Source organism: Schistocerca cancellata, chromosome 1 (genome assembly GCF_023864275.1).
Source record: "Schistocerca cancellata isolate TAMUIC-IGC-003103 chromosome 1, iqSchCanc2.1, whole genome shotgun sequence".
Lineage (NCBI taxonomy): Eukaryota > Metazoa > Arthropoda > Insecta > Orthoptera > Acrididae > Schistocerca > Schistocerca cancellata.
The window spans coordinates 392,623,155-392,643,866 of NC_064626.1; positions in this window are offsets into that span (position 1 = coordinate 392,623,155).

Genomic DNA, 20,712 nt, shown 5'->3' on the forward strand with positions numbered 1-20,712 from the left:
TGTGCACTACGCGCAGACGAAATGCAGCGGGGGCGTCGCCTGCCCGCGGCTCGCAGGCCTCGCCGGGGACACTGCGAGAGGCTCTGATTTACAGCCGAAATTAATAGCGCAGCGAGCGCGGCGCGCGCGCCCGTGCCGTGTTAACAAAGCGCTGTGCAGCGGCGCCTGTGATTTATTGGCAGAAATTTGATAACTGTCCTTCACGTGTTTCATAAATATCGTGTGACAAACAGTTCGCAGCGGCACAAAGGCCGCGCCCAGATTTGAAACGTGCGATCCTCGGCTACTGAATAAACAGATTCTCAAACTGTGCCACGTGTGTTAATGTGCGAGCCGGAAAATGTGGAAAAGTGGCTCCTTGAAGAGTACTGGCGATTCTGGATTAAATTTGTAGCTACTACAACTTTTCTGCAAAAAGCTTTATGAATGGTAGTCTCGTGATTTGCAACTACAGACGCCAGTGTTAATGTGGGAGAAACCGAAAGGCGAAACCAGGAGAGCGAACTGATAAAGGCTCAACGAACAACGGAAACGCAAATGCTTTTTCTATAGGCCCCAGCGACTAAAATTCCACCCCTGGAGCTTCCGTGCTGGCTCGCTCGGTCAGAAAAACAGCTGTTGCATACGGGGGTCACTCCAAAAGAAATGCACACTATTTTGTTTTTAAATCCATCTTTTATTCTACATGTTTGAAAGTTTTACAGTGTGTAGATACATCCTTTAGGAACAATGTTTACATTTCTCCACATAATTTCCATCCCTCTCAACTGCCTTACGCCATCTTGGAACCAGCGCCTGTATACCCGCACGGTAAAATTCTGCACCAACCTGTTGGAGCCAGCCGGCCGCGGTGATCTAGCGGTTCTAGGCGCTCAGTCCGGAGCCGCGTGACTGCTACGGTCGCAGGTTCGAATCCTGCCTCGGACATGTATGTGTGTGATGTCCTTAGGTTAGTTAGGTTTAAGTAGTTCTAAGTTCTAGGGGACTGATGACAGTAGATGTTAAGTCCCATAGTGCTCAGAGCCATTTTTTGTTGGAGCCACTGTTTGGCAGCGTGCACAAGGGAGTCATCATCTTCAAACCTTGTTCCACGAAGAGAGTCTTTCAGTTTCCCAAAGAGATTATAGTCGCATGGAGCCAGGTCAGAACTGTAAGGTGGGTGTTTCAGTGCCTCCATCCGAGTTTTGTGATCGCTTCCATGGCTTTTTGACTGACATGTGGCCGTGCATTGTCGTGTAACAGCAAAACATCGTGCTTTTGCCGATGTGGTAGAACACGACTCAGTCGAGCTTGAAATTTCTTCAGTGAAGTCACATATGCATCAGAATTTATGGTGGTTCCACTTGGCATGATGTCCACAAGCAAGAGTCCTCCGGAATCGAAAAACACCGTAGCCATAACTTCTCCAGCAGAAGGTGTGGTTTTGATTTTTTTTTCTTGGGTGAATATGCATGATAATACCACTCCACTGATTGCCTCTTCATCTTTGGTGAAAAAATGATGGAGCCATGTTTCATCACCTGTCAGAATTCTTCCAAGAAATTCATCTCCACCATTCTCGTACTGTTCCAAAAATTCGCTGCATACTGTTTCTCTTGTTTCTTTGTGAGCCACTGTCAACATCGTGGGAGCCCACCTGGCACAAACCTTTTTTAACGCCAACACTTTCAGTATTCTGCAAACACTTCCTTTCCCTATCCCAACGCAGCGTGACAATTTATTCACTGTGATGCGTCTGTCAGCAGTCACCAGTTCGTTAACTCTCGGCACATTGTCTGGAGTGTGTGCAGTACGAGGCCTGCCACTGCGAGGACAATCCTCAATATTGTCGTGCCCGCTTTCATCACGAAACCTGATTGCCCACCGACTAACTGAACTGCGATCGACAGCAGCATCTCCATACACCTTTTTCAACCTCTTTCGGATGTTTCCCACTGTCTCGTTTTCACAGCACAGAAAATGTATGACAGCACGTTGCTTCTGACGAACGTCAAGTGTAGCAGCCATCTTGAAGACATGCTGTGACGGCGCCACTGACGGGAACAGGTTGAACTAAGTTTGAAAACAAGTGGGAAGGATGCATCTACACACTGTAAAACTTTCACACATGCAGAATGAAAACTGTATTTTTACAAAAATAGTGTGCATTTCTTTTGGAGTGACCCTCGTAAAACCACGGGCCTCTGTAGCCTATATCATTATATCACGTCGAGATTTCCAGTGGCACGGTCATACTAGGCCTGTTGTAAGCACGTGGTTGCTAGTTTCCAGTCGTGCAAACCCCTAACTCAGCAGTCTTGTATGCTCGGCAACGCTGAGCAAAGGCATTGAAGCAGGAGGTCCCTCTCAAACAAAGAAGACATAACAACACTCAGCTCCGACCACACGAAACGCCATTCATACGGCAATTATTAATATTATTGATACCAAGGAAAGGAACCCTTCTTCGTGTCGTCGTGGCACACTTCGTATAGTTTCTTAACGCTCTGAAATCGGTCACGCGGGGTTGGCCGCCTCTCCTCATCTCAGAGTAGGGCGGAGAAGAGATATCATTGCCCATGAAATCCCATGATTTTGTGAACAGACAGTCCCTCGGCGTTAGTCATAAGTGTACCTAAACGATGATGGTCCATTTCCGACCTGCGTCGTAGAACTTCGCTTTTTCGTGTCTCTCCCCTGTGCAGTTAGCACGGAAGTACTATAATTCTTGTAGTATTTGATTTATTTATTTATTTATTTTTTTGCAATCACTCTGCGCCATCCACGTACTTTTTATATAGTTCTTATGCTCAGTACAGAAAATACCTAACTAGTGAATTTCTGTGTTAGTCACCTGGAATTTTTCTTTTCCGACGCTTTCCTCAAGTAGCCCATGCAGTGGACAGAGCCGCCTCAATTTTTTATTGTCATCCATACAGCAGATAAGTGAAAGCGCTACCCAAAGTACCCTATGCCACACACCCTTATGTGGCTTTCGCAGTACAGACGCATGTGTAGATAATGTTCTCAAAAGTATTATTGGGCGGTTCTCTGCAAGTGGTCTCACTGCCAGTTTCGAAACGACGCAACATATTTCAGTAGTTCATTCCTCTTCATTCACCGGGACGGAATAAGCTATCTGTCTGTTACGACATGCTGCTGCGGTAATGAGTAATTCATACACAGGCGCACAACAAAATGTTCACATGTGTGTGAATTCCTAATTAATTAATTAATTAATTAGTTCTGCTGAGGTTATAGGTCCCTAGACTCACACACTATTTAAACTAACTTAAACTAACTTATGGTAAGAACACACACACCCATGCCCGAGGGAGGACTCGAACCTCCGGCGGGAGGGGCAGGCGCACGACACTGCATAGTTCCGAAGACAGTATTTAATCAGTTTTCAGGTTCTGTCTCGCGAAGGGTTTCTATTATTAACGGTACTTGTAATAAGTGAGACGTGAAAATCGCCTTATCACGGTGTTGTTTATTTCGTTGATAGCCGCGCTGAGTGGCCGCGCGGTTTGAGGCGCGATGTCGTGGTTTGAGCGGCCCCTCCCGCCGGGGGTTCGAGTCCTCCCTCGGGCATGGGTGTGTGTGTTTTTTGAGCATAACTTAGTTTAAGTTAGTGTAAGTAGTGTGTAAGTCTAGAGACCGATGACCTCAGCAGTTTGGTCCCTTAGGAATTCACACACATTTGAACATCTCGTTGATACAGGAACTCACAGATATTAGCTTCATGCGAAATCTGCGTCGCTGTAAATTATCTCTGGTCCGTCAATGTATAATCACTAACCCACAAAGCATGAACTCAGTTAAACTGTATTGTCAGTCTTAATGCCGGCCAGAGTGGCCGTGCGGGTCTAGTTGCTACAGTCTGGAGCCGAGCGACCGCTACGGTCGCAGGTTCGAATCCTGCCTCGGGCATGGATGTGTGTGATGTCCTTAGGTTAGTTAGGTTTAATTAGTTCTAAGTTCTAGGCGACTGATGACCTCAGAAGTTAAGTCGCATAGCGCACAGAACCATTTGAACCATTTGAACCATCAGTCTTAACGAATGCTTTGGCTTTGAGCTGTTATCATTCAGAGTTCCTTCGTGGGTACAGTGACCTTTCACATTAATATTGCATTTAGCGCAATTTATAGCATCCAGCGGTACGAGTATGGTTACTGGCGAAAGATTCATTTCCGTCGCTAAGGGTATCTTTGTCTGCTTATTGTGAACTGTCACTTGAAAACTTATTTCACCATTAACTTTATACTCTTCGTCCCATAAGGAATATAAAGCTCGTTAGGCTTGCAAAGCTCTCCGAAAAATCACTTTCGCCCAAACTGTAGTGAAATAAAGTCCGCAAAATTTCAATACCGCAACACAAATAATACAGAAATACGAGATAAATGAAACTTCAACGCCAAGAAAACTTCACTTGATTTAAGTAGAGCTTTCTCTCCAAACCAATCATCCGCAAAATTAATCTTCAAGCAAACTCCCAAAAATATCTTCAAAATTATTTACGATCACTTTTTAATAACTTTATTACAATATTATTACACTTCCGTAATAGAGTCACGTCTCAGACATTAATAACATATGTTAACAAGTTTCAATATATCGTGCTAAGTCTAAACAAGAACTGATTCATATTTCAATTCATTGGAATAATTCAAAACTATTAAATTCATTTGGAAAAAGGCCGTCGCTTTTACGCCTATGGAGATCAGCAATGATGGCTGCACAACAACAGGAAGACTGTTTCCCCTACCACTGCCCCATGCTCCTGCCATGAAACAAAAGAAGGAACATACCTTTTTTAGGGGCGCCACACACGAGCGACCGGTTGCGGCGATCCGTCGAATAGGCGACCGATTGCTTTGTAGATTGCGAGTGTGTGTGGGAAGTCGCAGCGATCGGTCGCTGATCGCTGGTCGCATGGAAATCCCAGGCAGTCTGATGCATCACATGCGATTCGTTCTTGCTGCATGTCTGCCTGGCTGGCTGACAGCGGTGTGTGGCAATACGGCTGCGACTTGTTTCTCTCTTTATTAACCATGGTTTTGCAGTTCTATTTCGTTTCACCTTGACCACGTTGAGTAAGAAATTTGCGTTGGAATATATACGGGGTGTTCAAAAAGTCTCTCCACAGTGCCGTATGATTGTTAGGCGCGTGCGCCGTATGCCGCAGTGAATATACCGAAATGAAACTCAATGAAATACAAGTTATTAATTTGTTGAACATTCATTTTTACCTACAAATTTTCACATTAAACGTTGAAAGTGTCCCCCCTGTTGTTGAATACACAATTCAATTCGTCAAATCATGTTTCCAAACACAAGCTGTAACATTTCTTCTGTAACAGAAGCACTGAAAGTGGATATTGCAGTTTTCAGTTCATCGATGGATTTTGGACGGTTTTTATAGACAGTTGCTTTCGCTATACCCCAGAAGAAAAAGTCAGGTGGTGTTAGGTCAGCGATCGTGGAGGCCAAAGTCCCTGTGACATTATGCGATCACCAAAAACATCAGCAAGCAGTGACATTGAAACGCGAGCTGTATGCGCGGTTGCACCATCTTGTTGAAAATAACCGTTCAGTATTTCACTTAACACAATTTCTCCTATGAATGGGTACAGAATATAACTGCAGTATCGTTGTGCGTTTATTGTTTCGTTGAAAAATATGGGACCCACAATCCTAAGTCTAGAAATTGCAATCCAAACTCCTATTTTCATAGAATGAGGTGGCTCCTCATGAATACACAATGGATCTGCAGTACTCCACATACGAGAATTTTGCGATTTCATGTTCGTGGATAAATGAAACTACGCCTCATCAGTGAAAAACTTTTCATTAAGAATACCCCTTCCATTTTGTTGAACGAAATTTTTGAACCATTAAGAAGAATGCAGTCTCCTGCCACGATCAGTATTTTTCAGTTCTTGCACGACTATCACTTTGTGTGGGAAAAGTTCTAATTTTTTCCTTACAGTTGTGTGGGCCGTTCCGACACTAACATCGATTTCCTGGACGAGTTTTCTTACTGACTTGTTCGGACTCATGGACATTTTATCGGAAATATCGAGTAGTTTATCCTTAGACAAAACGCTAGGACGACCACTTCTCGGTGCATCTGTCACTGAACCCGTACGGCGAAATTTGTTAATCAAATCTCGCAAGGTATCGCGATGTGGGAGTGTTTTCCCCGGGAAAACTGAATTAAATGTTTGACGAACTGAAACTGTGTATTTACCGCCAGCTTTGAACACTCGTTCGACTAAAAACACACGTCCTTCAATGGTAAGCACTTTAACGGTGACAAAAACGAAACAAACGATCAAAGGAACTAAACTTAAACGTTCACGTCAACACGTAACGACACACACCAACGATACTACTGACGCTGGCTGAGATAAACGAAACAGTGGAATGTTGGGAGAGTCCACTTGAAGGGAAGTAACCCAGGCAGGCGAACAATCATACGGCACACACGGTTAACAATCATACGGCACTGCGGAGAGACTATCTGAACACCACGTATATGTCCAGGAACCTCAAACAACACTGAGAAGTGAAGTGGAGTTGTCATTTATATTAAGAACACACAATACACCCTTGATTTTGCTGTGATTAGCATTTTGAAGCTTGTGCCGTAGAAGTAGAATTGATGGGAACTTAATAGGTATAGTCGCGGTGCAATGGGCTCCATACTAAGATTTTGAATTATTTATAAAATAATTATACTCATTGTTTAAGTTATTAACATCTAAGCAAAGTGACATACCTACCTACTGTAACGTTAAGAGGGTATTTTAATTTAAATGTTCAGGGCAAATCTATTACCATATACAATCATATTCAAGTTTCTTGTCATTTGATGTAATGTAACTCTGCTTTATGCAATTTATAACAGGTACGGTAATAAGTAGTGCTGCTATTAACATCTCACCGAGCGAGGTGGCGCAGTCGTTAGCACGCTGACTTGCATTCGAGAGGACGACGGTTCAAACCCGTGTCCGCCATCCTGCTTTAGTTTTCCCGTGATTTCGCTAAATTGCTTCAGGCAGATTCCGGGATGGTTACTTTCAAAGGCCACGGCCGACTTCCTTCTCCATCCTTCCCTAATCCGATGGGACCGATGACTTTCCTGTTTGGTCCCTCTTCCCCAAGTCAGCCAACCAACCAACAACATCTCAACAGACACATAGAAAAAAATGGTGTAAATATTTGCAGTTAAACTATAAGACTAATAAATGAAAAAGGAGTTGATGGCTAATAAACGTAAAACGAATTGTATTGATAAACTGGAAAGATGTATAGATCCCATTTGGTGTCACTGAAGAACGTAATATATTCTGTAAAGTAACCTACAGTTCCCAAGAAAAACGTTTCAAAAGAAGATTAATAAATTATAATTCTCGTTTGTTTTAAATTTACGTTTTTCAAATATTAGTGAGGATACGGAAATCAATTGCAGCTGATGCTAAACATAGCAGTTCATTTTCCATAGCAGGAGTTTCGACACAGTGATGTTCGTAGTACTGATTGAAACTGCTTGGCAAACTGGTCGTGTGTGGGCTGTCGAGGCGAGCGATTGTAGGCTGTATCGCATGCGACGGATCGTTGCGGTCTGTCGCTCGTGTGTGGCGTCCTTTACAATATCATATTACAATAAAATATTTACGACCTTTTCATTTTCAATAACTTTAAAAAACTTCCATCTGGTAACAGCCCACGTGTCGAATGGCAGAGATTGATAGATGGTATAGTCTACCAATCACAATATCATCACATTAACAGTTCTGAAAATCTAGACGTTCTGCACAAATGATACATGTAACACATGGTGGCGAAACAATAAAAAGGGTGGAAAATTCAAAATTGTTAGCTATCAGTGTAGACGAGAAGTTAAACTTAAAAAAACACATTTTTGAATTCCTGAAGCAACTCCGTACAGCCACGTTTGCACTTCGAACCATTGCTAATCTTGGGGAAAGTCAAATCAGTAACTTAACATAATTTGCGTACTTTCACTCAAAACAGTTGTAAGGAATGATTTTGGGGCAACTCACCTTAAGAAAGTAAGTTTTGATTGCTCAAAAACGTTGTAAGAATTATCTTGTAGATATGTGTTTATGGACTTGGGCATTTGAATATTACTTCATAATATATTTATTCCCTCATGAAGTTTGTTGCAAGTAACGCACAATAGTTCAACAGAAACAACGATGTACATAGTTACAACACCAGATAAGAAATGTCATTTATTATTCCACATTAAGGTTGAGTTTAGCAGAAAAATGGGTGCACAGAGTTGCCACAAAAAGTTTTGATCACTGATATAAAGTATTTGGCAGATAGTAAAGTTAAAAGATTGTAAACAAACCGAAAAAGTTTCTCTTTGACAATTTCTTTGTTCCATAGAAGAGTCTCTGTTTACCCACCAGGGTAGACGAGCGCGCTAACGCGCTGCTTCCTGGACTCGGGTGTGCGCGCCGGCCCCGGATCGAATCCGCCCGGCGGATTAACGACGAGGGCCGGTGTGCCAGCCAGCCTGGATATGGTTTTTAGGCGGTTTTCCACATCCCGCTAGGTGAATACCGGGCTGGTCCCCACGTTCCGCCTCAGTTACACACGTTGCGGACATTTGAAACACGTCCGCACTATTTCACGATTTACACTAGATGCAGACAGTTGGGGCACACTGATTCCGTCCTGGGGGTACGGGGTGGCGGCAGGAAGGGCATCCGGCCACCCCTAACACTAACACTGCCAAATCCTTTGTAGCCACGCCGCCCCTGTGATTGCTGCAGGACTATGGCGTAAGCGAAAGAAGAAGAAGATAGAAGAGTCTCTGTTTATGCAATATGTAAACTGAGGTGGGTACGAATTATTGATTCACATCTCTGTAAAAATTAAAATAAAAACAAAACCACCTTTAAGTGCTCAGCATATAGCCATATTTACATATGAACGTATAAAATGAATGTGAAATGACTCATTCAACATCACTGCGATAAATCGCACAAGTGCTGAATAGAGCACAAAACTCGTTAAGTACCGTAATTAGCAGAACTTGACTGATTCTTATAGAGCGAGGTAGCACGGACGGGAGTCGAATTCGTTACGACGACGCTTCAAATTCAAGATCGGCCATCGTGACTTCTGTTTCCGTGATTTCCCTAAATCGCACTAGGCAAATTCCAGGATGGCTCCTTTCAAAGGGCACGGTCGACTTCCTTCTCCATTCTTAACAAACTATTGGAGCTTGCGCTTTGCCTCTAATGACTTCATTGCCGACGGAACTTTAAATCGTAATCTTCATTCCTTCTTTGCTGTTGACAAGCGGGGTACATTGAGCCCTTGTGAGACCAATTGAGGAGCTACTTGATTGAAGTAGCGGCACGTGTCACGAAAAGACCACAGCCGGGAGAGCAGTGTGCTGACCACATGACCACATGACCCTTCCTATTCGCATCCTGTGGCGCCTAATGGATGAGGATGACACGGCGACCGGTCGCTACCGTTTGGCCTTCAAGGCCTGTTTGGACGGTGTTCCTCCGCTCATTCCTTCTTTCCTTCCCCGATTTTACCCTACTAATGTCGAATGTTTATTTCCTCCTGCAATCTGCTCCATAGCCACAAAATGACGCTGAAGGCGAAAAATCAGTTCCTCTTCCACGTCGTGCTAACACCGTGCGAGTCGACACACTGGATAAACACTAGAACCCTAATCGAGAGGACGGTGGTTCAAATCCCTTCCGGCCACCCAGATTTAAGCTTTCCGTGGTTTCCCTAATCGCTCCAGGCAAATGTCCGGATGGGTCCTCTGAAAAGGTCGCATTTACATCTGATATAATTGAGGTGACAAAAGACATGGTGTGGCGACATGCACATATACAGGTGTCGATAGTATCGCGTACACGAGGTATAAAAGGGCCATGCGTTGGCGAAGCTAGCATTTGGACTCACGTGATTCATGTGAAGAAGTTTCCTACGTGATTATGACCGCACGACGGCAATTAACGGACTCAGAACGCGGAATGGTAACTGGAGCAAGACGCAAGGGATGTTACATTTCGGAAATCATTAGGTAACTCAGTATTCCGAAATGTCATTAGTGTGTCAGAGTGCCCAATTTCAGGCATTACCTCTCAACACGGACAAAGCAGTGGCCGAGGGAGAGAAGCAGTTGTCAGTGCTAACAGACAAGCAACAGTGCGTGAAATAACCGCAAAAATGTAGGACATGCGACGAACGTATCCGTTAGGACAGTGCGGCGAAATCTGGCGTTAATGGGGCATTGCAGCAGACGACCGACGTGAGTGCACTTACTAACGACACGACATTGCCTGCAGCGCCTCTTCTGGCCTCCTGACCTCATCGGTTGGACCCTAGACGACTGGTTCAGATGGTTCAAATGGCTCTGAGCACTATGGGACTCAACTGCTGAGGTCATTAGTCCTCTAGAACTTAGAACTAGTTAAACCTAACTAACCTAAGGACATCACAAACATCCATGCCCGAGGCAGGATTCGAACCTGCGACCGTAGCGGTCTTGCGGTTCCAGACTGCAGCGCCTTTAACCGCACGGCCACTTCGGCCGGCCCTAGACGACTGGAAAACCGTTGCCTGGTGAGATGAGTCCCAGTTTCATTCGGTAAGAGCTGATGATCGGATTCGAATGAGGCTCAAATTCCAAACCCATGGACGCAAGTTGTCAGCGAAGCACTGTGCAAGCTGGTGGTGCCTCCATAATGGCGTGGGCTGTGTTTACATGCAATGGACTGGAGACTACTTGGAGACCATTTTCAGCCATTCATGGACTTCATGTTCCCAACAACGATGGAATTTTTACGGATGCCAATGCGCCATGTCACCAGGCCGCAATTGTTTGCGATTGGTTTAAAGAACATTCTGGACAGTTCGGCCTATGATTTGGCCAGCCAGATCATCCGACGTGAATCCCATCGAACATTTATGGAGCATAATCGAGAGGTCAGTTCGTGCACAAAATCCTGCACCGGCAATTCTGTCGCAATTACTGACGGCTATATAGGCAGCATCGCTCAATATATCTGCGGGGGCTTGCAACGACTTGTTGAATCCATGCCACGTTGAGTTGGTGCGCAACGCCGGACAAAAGGAGTCCCGACGATATTAGAAGGTATCCCATTACTTTTGTCACCTCAATGTAATTTTATTGCGAAAGTTAAATTGTGGCTATGTTACGATGATGATGTTTGGTTTGTAGGGCGCTCAACTGCGTGGTCATCAGTGCCCGTACGATGTCCCAATTTTACACAAACCATTTTTTATTCACAGTCCAATCCAGTAACTGTCACAAATTATGATGATAATGAAGTCATGATGACAACACAAACAACCAGTCCCCGGGCAGAGCAAATCCCCAACCCGGCCGGGAATCGAACCTGGGACCTCGTGATCCAGAGACTGCAACGCTAGCCACTAGACCACGAGCTGCAGACTGGCTATGTTACGTTAGTGTACATTATATGTGACGTTCTGACTATATAAATGAATGTATTTTGTGTTCTAAGTGATATTAAGTATCACCGTTTGTTACTTGTACATTTTTAACGCTGTTAGTCACAGGAAACGCTATGCACACGTAGGTTATGATTTAGTGGTTAGCTGATGTAATGCCACTTCCTCGGACGATAAATAAAAATCAAAAATTAGCTCCCAATGCCCAAAGATTTACCCCCCAAGTCCCAAATTCCCAGAAAAGTGAATAAGCGAACGAAGTTCCATTTATCACTATTATTAGGACAATAACAAGTAATTAAATCAGGAATCTAATACTTGACAATTTAGCAATCTAATCAAGAAAGATTATATTTCAGTAAAATTAAAATCAAAATCATAATAAATCGCAAAATTAGCATAAATTAACTTTCACAAAGTAGAACCAACGATCCCAAAGAATACTCCGTGTGAGTACTCTTTGGGAATCGTGAGTAATGACTGAGTATAATTCAATGCATTGTCATTACGTTACGAGAGTTAGCCGAAGCAGGTCATATATTTTTGAATGCTCGCACATGTAGGCGCGCTTAGATTGTTTTTGAGATTGAATAACTGCGATCTATTATGACGCAGTAATATGATCTTCTGACTTCAAATATCACGGTATTAGAATACGAACGGAGAACTTTTACCAACTAGAATAAAGTGAACTTTTAACTAGATAATTGAACTAAACATTACTTAGACAGTGATTTAGGCAACGAACACTGATGGACAATTTTCATTCATAATAACGAGTGGTTTATGGAACTTCAGTGATAGGTCCGAAGCATATAATTTAAATCCCCCCAATACCTCGGAAAGTTTTCTTCTCAAGGCTTGGTTAGGAAGTTACTGATATTGTGTAATAAAACACCCTCTCGTGCCAAGACGTGCATTTGTGATTTAAAATTATTGACATGAAACTCCCGAGTAATAATTACGCGCAGCGATAATATTTGACTGTAGCGCTCGGCGCTTGTGTAGAATCTTTGACTCAAATAACAAGCCCACTGTTACGATTTCTTAGATACTTGAAATTACGACCAACTTGTAGGGAATTTGTTGTGGATGTGACTGTATTGGTTTTATCATTAATATTTCATCATTAATCAGTTAAACATCGATTACGAACGATTAATTACGATTCTTGGTGAAGTAAATATCTCACACACGTCGACATTTCGATTCAGCACTGTTATTTTGTGTAACGTCGGCTTCGTAACTTGATAACGATCTCAACACTCTACCGACTGTCGCCGAGTTTTAGCCGAGGGCAAGTACAAATAAAACCAAATCATCAAGAAGATGTACTGACCACTGTCAAATAAAATAAAAATATTTATCGGTCATTACTTCTCTTGTCCCTTTTGTTCAGAAAATATTCACGAGCAGTCATAATGATAGTATGTCATTGTACTTTACGAGCTATACTACTCACAAGACACTAGTTGAAATGAGAAACACCAGTGTCAATTAATACTCTGCCCTCTAATCGTCGAAATTACTCGCAGAAAAAAAAAGAAAAAAAGCCAAGGGCCTCTTCACTTCCATTTATCTCAGAAAGTCAACATACAAACTGGCTTTGACAATCGCCTTTCAGTCCCGCTAGTTAATGGCGGCCCACATCTGCTCTAATTTGTATGTCCCGTAATCTGGTGTCCTTGAGGTAGGGGATAATGATATTACAAAACAGGCGGGGATTAAAGTGGAGAACATTCGCAGGCCGCGGAACGAGAGGCAAACGAAAGCGCCGGCGTAGCGTCGGAGGGCCGCGTTAATGAGGCGAGCCGAGCCTGGGGAGCAACATCTGAAGGGCGCTTTGTCCTCAAAAAGCCAGCCCAGCCCAGCCGAGGAGCCGGCGCCACACGCGCATGCGCGCTCGCGCAATTCAGCCCTTTGAGAGAGCTGCCGCGAGTCGTCAACGCGTCATAACTAACACAGGGCAATTGTGAAGGGGAAAGGGTCCGCGCTGGAGAGGCACCCCTGTGCCCCAGGGCTCTCACGTTAAACTCCAACACTGGCTACGCGCAGTGTTCTGCTGATGCAGGTCGATCCAAAGTTTTAGACATTGGTATCAATGAAATAGGGGTAATGCAGGAGTAGGTTTAATAATGAGTAAAAAAATGTGAACGCGGGTAAGCTACTATGAACAGCATAATGAACGCATTATTATAGCCAAGATAGACACGAAGCCCACACCCAGCACAGTAGTGCAAGTTTCTATGCCAACTAACTCCGCAGATGAGGAGGAGATTGAGGAAATGTATGATGAGATAAAAGAAATTATTCAGTTGGTTCAGGGAACCGAAAATTTAATAGTCATGAGGGACTGGAACTCGACACCAGGAAAAGGAAGAGAAGGAAAAGTAGTAATGAATATGGACTGGGGGAAAGGAATGAAAGAGGAAACCACCTGGTAGAATTTTGCACAGAGCATAATTTAATCATAGCTAACACTTGGTCTAAGAATCATGAGAGAAGGTTGTATACGCGGAAGAGACCTGGAGACACTGGAAGGTTTTAGATTGATTATATAATAGTTAGACAGAGATTTAGGAACCAGATTTTTAATTGTAAGGCATTTCTGCAAAAAGGCAGGAATATGAGGAGATGGGACCTGGATAAACTGAAAGAACCAGACGTCGTCGAGGGTTTCAGAGGGAGCATTAGGGAACGATTGACAAGAACAGGGCAAATCAATACAGTAGAAGAAGACTGTGTAGCTTTAAGGGATGAAATATTGAAGGCAGCAGCGGATCAAGTAGGTAAAAAGACGAGGGCTAGTAGAAACCCTTGGGTAACACAAGAGATACTGAATTTAATTGATGAAAGGCAAAAATATAAAACTGCAGTTATTGAAGGAGGCGAAATGGAATACAAACATCTCAAAAGTGAGATCGACAGGAAGTTCGAAATGGCTAAGCAGGAATGGCTGAAGGACAAATGTAAAGATGTAGAAGCATGTATCACTAGTATAAGATAAATACTGCCTACAAGAAAATTAAAAGAGACCTTTGGAGAAAAGAGAACCACCTGTATGAATATCAAGAGTTCAGATGGAAAATCTGTCGTAAGCAAAGAAAGGAAATCAGAAAGGTGGAAGGAGTATATAGAGGGTCTATACAAGGGAAATGTACTTGAGGGCAGTATTATGGAAATGGAAAATTACGTAGAGGAAGATGAGAAGGCAGATATGATCTTCCGTGTAGAATTGACAATGCACTGAAAGACTTAAATCGAAACAAGGCCCCAGGAATAGGCAACATTTCATTAGAGCTACTGAGCCTTGGAGGATCCAGCCATGACAAAACTCTTCCGGCTGGTGAGCAGACTTCAAGAAGAATATAATAATTCCAATTCCAAAGAAAGCAGGTACTGAAAGGTGTGAAAATTATCGAACCATCACTTTAATAAGTTACGGCTGCAAAATACACGAATCCTTTACAGAAGAATGGAAAAACTGGTAGAAACCAACTTCGGGAAAGATCAATTTGGATTCCAGAGAAATATAGGAACACGTGAGGCAATACTGACCCAACGACTTCTCATAGAAGAAAGGTTAAGGAAAGATAAACATATGTTTATAGCATTTGTATTCTTACAGAAGGCTTTTGACAATGCTGACTGGAACACTTTCTTTCAAATTCTAAAGGTGGCAGGGGTAAAAGAGAGGGAGCGAAAGGCTGTTTGCAATTTTTACAGAAACCAGATGGCAGTTATAAGAGTCGAGGGGCACGAAAGGGAAGCAGTGGTTGGGAAGGGAGTGAGACAGGGTTGTAGCCTATCCCCGATGTTATTCAATCGCTATATTGAGAAAGCAGTAAAGGAAACAAAAGTAAAATTGGAGTAGGAATTAAGGTCCAGGGAGAAGACATAAAAAGTTTGAGGTTTGCCAACTGTAATTCTGTCAGATAAAAAAAAAATGGTTCTGAGCACTATGGGACTTAACATCTGGGGTCATCAGTACCCTAGAATTTAGAACTACTTGAAAATAAAAAGCAGAATTCGATGGTTAAAATGAAGGGAATAGCAGCACCTAAAGAAATAAAACCTGGATTAAAACCAAGTGGGCCAAACAGAGCTGTAGACTAGTAACACACTTAGATAATTTTAGTCCATGAATGCTGTGACTAGTAACACACCTAGACAATTTCAATGCATGGGCGTAATAAACGAGAAGGGCCTTACTGTGCCAAGAGCAGGAAGGAGGTTGAGCGGCAGCAGCCGAGGCAGTACTGACAATGCGAAACATGTCTACAGGTGGCGTCAGAGGCGAGTGTGTTAAACAGATGCCCTTGTATTCGGGAGGATGGGAGTTCTAATGCCCATGCAGACGTCCTGATATAGGTTTTCCGTGGTTTTTCTAAATTACTTCAGACAAATACTGGGATGGTTCCTAGAACACGGTGGACAAAATAAAAATGATCCTGAAATGTTCATAAAATTGACACAGAACTGACCCTTGTTAATTTACAGGAGAACTGCCAACCACAGAAAATGCTGGAAACCTTCGATGCATCAATCTGTTGCTGTCAGGCGTCTGTACATGCGCATTTCCCGCTCTATCCTGAGAACTTCGCTGTGCCATTGTGTCTGAGTGAGTGAGAGGAGCCGATGTACTTAATTGGCAGTTGAATGTAAAACAATCTAGTGCTGACGATAAAACCGTGTTTGTTGTCGGGTGTTACGTGAAGCAAATTCGTGGAAAACGCGAGAGCAACACTTGGTACAAGAATTTAAGACCGGAAGTGTTTCGGCAAACCTCCAACAAAATTCGCAATGGAAAACTTAATAGCAAAATGGCGCGAAACGGGCTGTGTAGCGAATAATAATCGTAACTGCTCGAAAAGAGTTTGAAAAACAGATCTCGTGAGGGAAAATGTGAATCGAAATTCTACGAAATCTCAACGTTGTTTGTCCGTGTAAGTGGAAATTATGGGATTGTGATGTCGAACCATTATCAAAAAGGACCTTGTATCGGTATCCTTACAAATTTTGAGTTGCGGATGAGTTAAAACATCCTGGAGAACTTTCAGGTGTTGAGTTTTGCCGGTGGTCTCTTCAGATGAGGCCAGGTTCATCCTTTCAGGGCACGTGAACTCATGGCACATAGGCCTTGCCTTGCCTTGCATAATCTCAAGATTAGTGTTTGATGAGCAATGTCTGGTATCCATATCGATTCTTTCACCAAACTGTTAATACTAATTGGTAATTCCAGAAACTGGATCCAATATAGATCAATTCACGGAAGATCAAAGACTGAGCAACAGCAACAGCACACACCTCCTTGACAAGACTGTCATGAGTGTATGCGCTCTTCAGTGATGAAAGGATAGTCAGCAGAAGCAGGGCAGCCTCCCGGCTACCTCGTGTCGTAGGGGCCCCTTATCAGTTAGAGGGCACGCACAACAGGCAAGCAAGGTGCGCTTGCCGATCTCCCTTCATGAGCTCAGATCAAAACATCGCCCGTGGACGAACACATCAACAGGCTTCCCGCTTAACATGGCATTACTTCATGTAAAGCGATGTGACAGGGATCCACCAATTGGAGCTGATACTACGTGTAGTACTCCGCAGAGTCAGTGTTATAAGGATACCAGCCGAGTCAGACCGGCAAAGTGTACTAACAGCTAAGACACCTCCGGCCATTACCTACACCGGCTCTAGCCTATTAAACGCTCGCCGTAGCATTAGTTCAAATGGCTCTGAGCACTGTGGGACTTAACATCTGTGGTCATCAGTCCCCTAGAACTTAGAACTATTTAAACCTAACTAACCTAAGGACATCACACACATCCATGCCCGAGGCAGGATTCGAACCTGCGACCGTAGCGGTCACGCGGTTCCAGACTGAAACGCCTAGAACCGCATGGCCACACCGGCCGGCCGCCGTAGCATTAGTAGAAAGTTGTATCTTGTTGGGCGTAACTCCATTTTGTACTTATAAAGCGTAGTATTTTGGTTATTACTTGTTTTCATTGTCTTGTACTCTTATCTGACTTTTGCCACCGCATGAATTGTTGTGTTTCCTGTTCTTCGGTTTGGAAATTAGTGCACTCCAAGAAGGTGTTTTAGTTAAATAAAATGTGTTGAAACTTGATCGTTAGTTCTTACTCGTCGATCGCAGGGCACTACACGATTACCTAATTTCTTTCCCTGTGATTGTTTCCTGTGGGGCAAGTTGAAGGGTCAGGTGTACTGTAATAATCCTTACGCACCGGAAGAGCTACAGCAGAACTTTGAAAATGCCTTTCGGACGGAGCCATTAAGCGCGTCTCACAGTTTGATAAATCAAGCACAGCGCTACATATTCTGTCGTTGTCAGACTAGGGCTGTAAGCACGTGAATGCCTGTATGTTTGAATTGTGCTTTTACTTCTTAAACTAATTTCACTAGAGGTCAAACATCTTATAATAATGATCAATGGTTGGAATAAAAATACTGCTGCTACTGTTAGTGGTGGACAAAAATATAGAGATACTGCGAGAAATGTGAATACAGATGCTAGCCAATCCTGCAGGTTGCATTGTTGTATTTGGTTACGAACAGCACGTGCGCAGTGTCCTCAGTACGTCCAAGTGTCGGTCATGGTCAAAATAGTGTTCCGTGTAGTCGTGAATCTGTTATGTCGGAGCTAAGTGAATCCGAAAGTGGGCATATCGTTGGTACTCGTATCATGTTTGTTGATTCTAAAAGGGGCAGCATATCGAAGATTTATACCGCATAGAAGCAAAGCGGAAAATTATCGTGTGCGAAGTCACAGCGCGGATGAAATCGTGTGATACGTGTTTGTGATGGACGCTCGTTAAAGAGGATTGTTACGAAAATAAGAGGATGGCAGGCGAAAAAGTCATTGCAGAACTGAATGTGACACTCACGTACCCCGTCAGCACAAAAACAACACGGAGGGAGCTCCACAAGCAGGACACTGTGGAGCGAGCTGAATTCCAAAACCACTCGTTAGTGATGCATATACCCGTACCAGGAAAATGTGATGCCGAAGCCACAAAATTTGGACCATGAAACAGTGGAAGATGTCATTTGGTCGGATAAATCTTTTCTTTTCTAAAGAGTGAACCTCTGTTTGATTGTGTATAACTTAGGTTAACTTCTGTACTATCTGGGTTTCGGCTTTTATATCATTATCAAGTACATTGCTGAAAGTTGTTAGACCATTATTATGTCATATCTGTTTAGACAGTCGAAAACAGGTAAACAAGACTAACACATGTCTTTAAGATGTAACTGTCAAAGAATGTAGACTCTAGAAGGTCTTCTAGAACGGCTCAACATCAATGAAAACTTTTCCAGGTGAATCTTTTTTCACACTGTTTCCAACTCCTGTACGAGTTTATGTTCGAAGAGGGAAACATGCCGGGCAGTAGATGACGATTTGGGTAGCCATATAGTGTCCCTTGGACCCATGGTTCCTCTGCTAGGTCGCATTACTACCGAAGACTGACTTTTTTTGCTGATGAGATCCCATGGTACAATGTTTATTTCCCAGTGGTGACGCTATGTTACAAGAAGACAGGGCTTTTGTTCAAACAGATCGCATCATCCAGGACTGGTTTTGAGAGAACGAGGAGGGACTGTCGCATCTGCCCTGGCCACCGTAGCCACCAGAGCGCAATATTTTGAGCCCTGTGAGGTAATGGGCGAGTTGGGGCGCCCTGAAAATATTCTAAGTTCGGAGTTGGCTTGGCCGCACGGGCCGCTCGGCGAGCCGGCGCTCGGCAGCAACCGCATGGTGCCGAACATTAGCCGGAGCAAGAGGGGTAGCCCCAGAGCGTGGTCCAGGCCGACCGCGTGGCTGGGAATTCCGTGCTGCCGCCTGAAATCTTTACCCTTCAACAGGTGTATTGACTATATTCGCACAATTACGTTTAAATGATAATAGCCGTTGTTTTCCAGATCTAGAGCCGTAAAATATTTCAGTTTTATGCATAACAAGGGCTGCCTTAACAATAGGCAGGGTGCTTCAAGAAGAAAACATACATCCCTTCTCTCTCAAGTCTAGATGCCGAAAGACAATAATATAATAAAGCACACAATAAACTCGTTGCATTCCTTTAGTTGCTTCTTTGCTGGTGACATAGAAGCACGTCGTAGATATTCCGCCGCGCTCTTGCGGCTAAATCGTCGTAGGCACTTTACAGCATATTGGGCGTTTCACGCGAAAGGATATTAGAGCGGTGACGTCAGCCGCGCGAGACACATAACACGACGCACTGCTGCACAGCCGAAAGCGGAAACATCACACTGCAGTGCCCGAGTTCTTTCGATGTACTCTACAACGTTCTTCAGACATGAATGCATGTCTGAAGGAACAGGTACCGCCGCGATCGTCAGCTGTGTTCGCATATGCGAATACGGTGAAACTTCAGCTGCATAATGTATTGGATGAAAATTTGTGCCGAACAGGACTCGAACCCGAGTTTACCGCTTTACACGACCTTTCGCCGTAGCTGCTTCGGGTATCTGAGGACGCTCCTCGGAGGGAGCCAAACTTTCCTATGTCACCGTTTTATCTACACTCCTGGAAATGGAAAAAAGAACACATTGACACCGGTGTGTCAGACCCACCATACTTGCTCCGGACACTGCGAGAGGGCTGTACAAGCAATGATCACACGCACGGCACAGCGGACACACCAGGAACCGCGGTGTTGGCCGTCGAATGGCGCTAGCTGCGCAGCATTTGTGCACCGCCGCCCGTCAGTGTCAGCCAGTTTGCCGTGGCATACGGAGCTCCATCGCAGTCTTTAACACTGGTAGCATGCCGCGACAGCGTGGACGTGAACCGTATGTGCAGTTGACGGACTTTGAGCGAGGGCGTATAGTGGGCATGCGGGAGGCCGGGTGGACGTACCGCCGAATTGCTCAACACGTGGGGCGTGAGGTCTCCACAGTACATCGATGTTGTCGCCAGTGGTCGGCGGAAGGTGCACGTGCCCGTCGACCTGGGACCGGACCGCAGCGACGCACGGATGCACGCCAAGACCGTAGGATCCTACGCAGTGCCGTAGGGGACCGCACCGCCACTTCCCAGCAAATTAGGGACACTGTTGCTCCTGGGGTATCGGCGAGGACCATTCGCAACCGTCTCCATGAAGCTGGGCTACGGTCCCGCACACCGTTAGGCCGTCTTCCGCTCACGCCCCAACATCGTGCAGCCCGCCTCCAGTGGTGTCGCGACA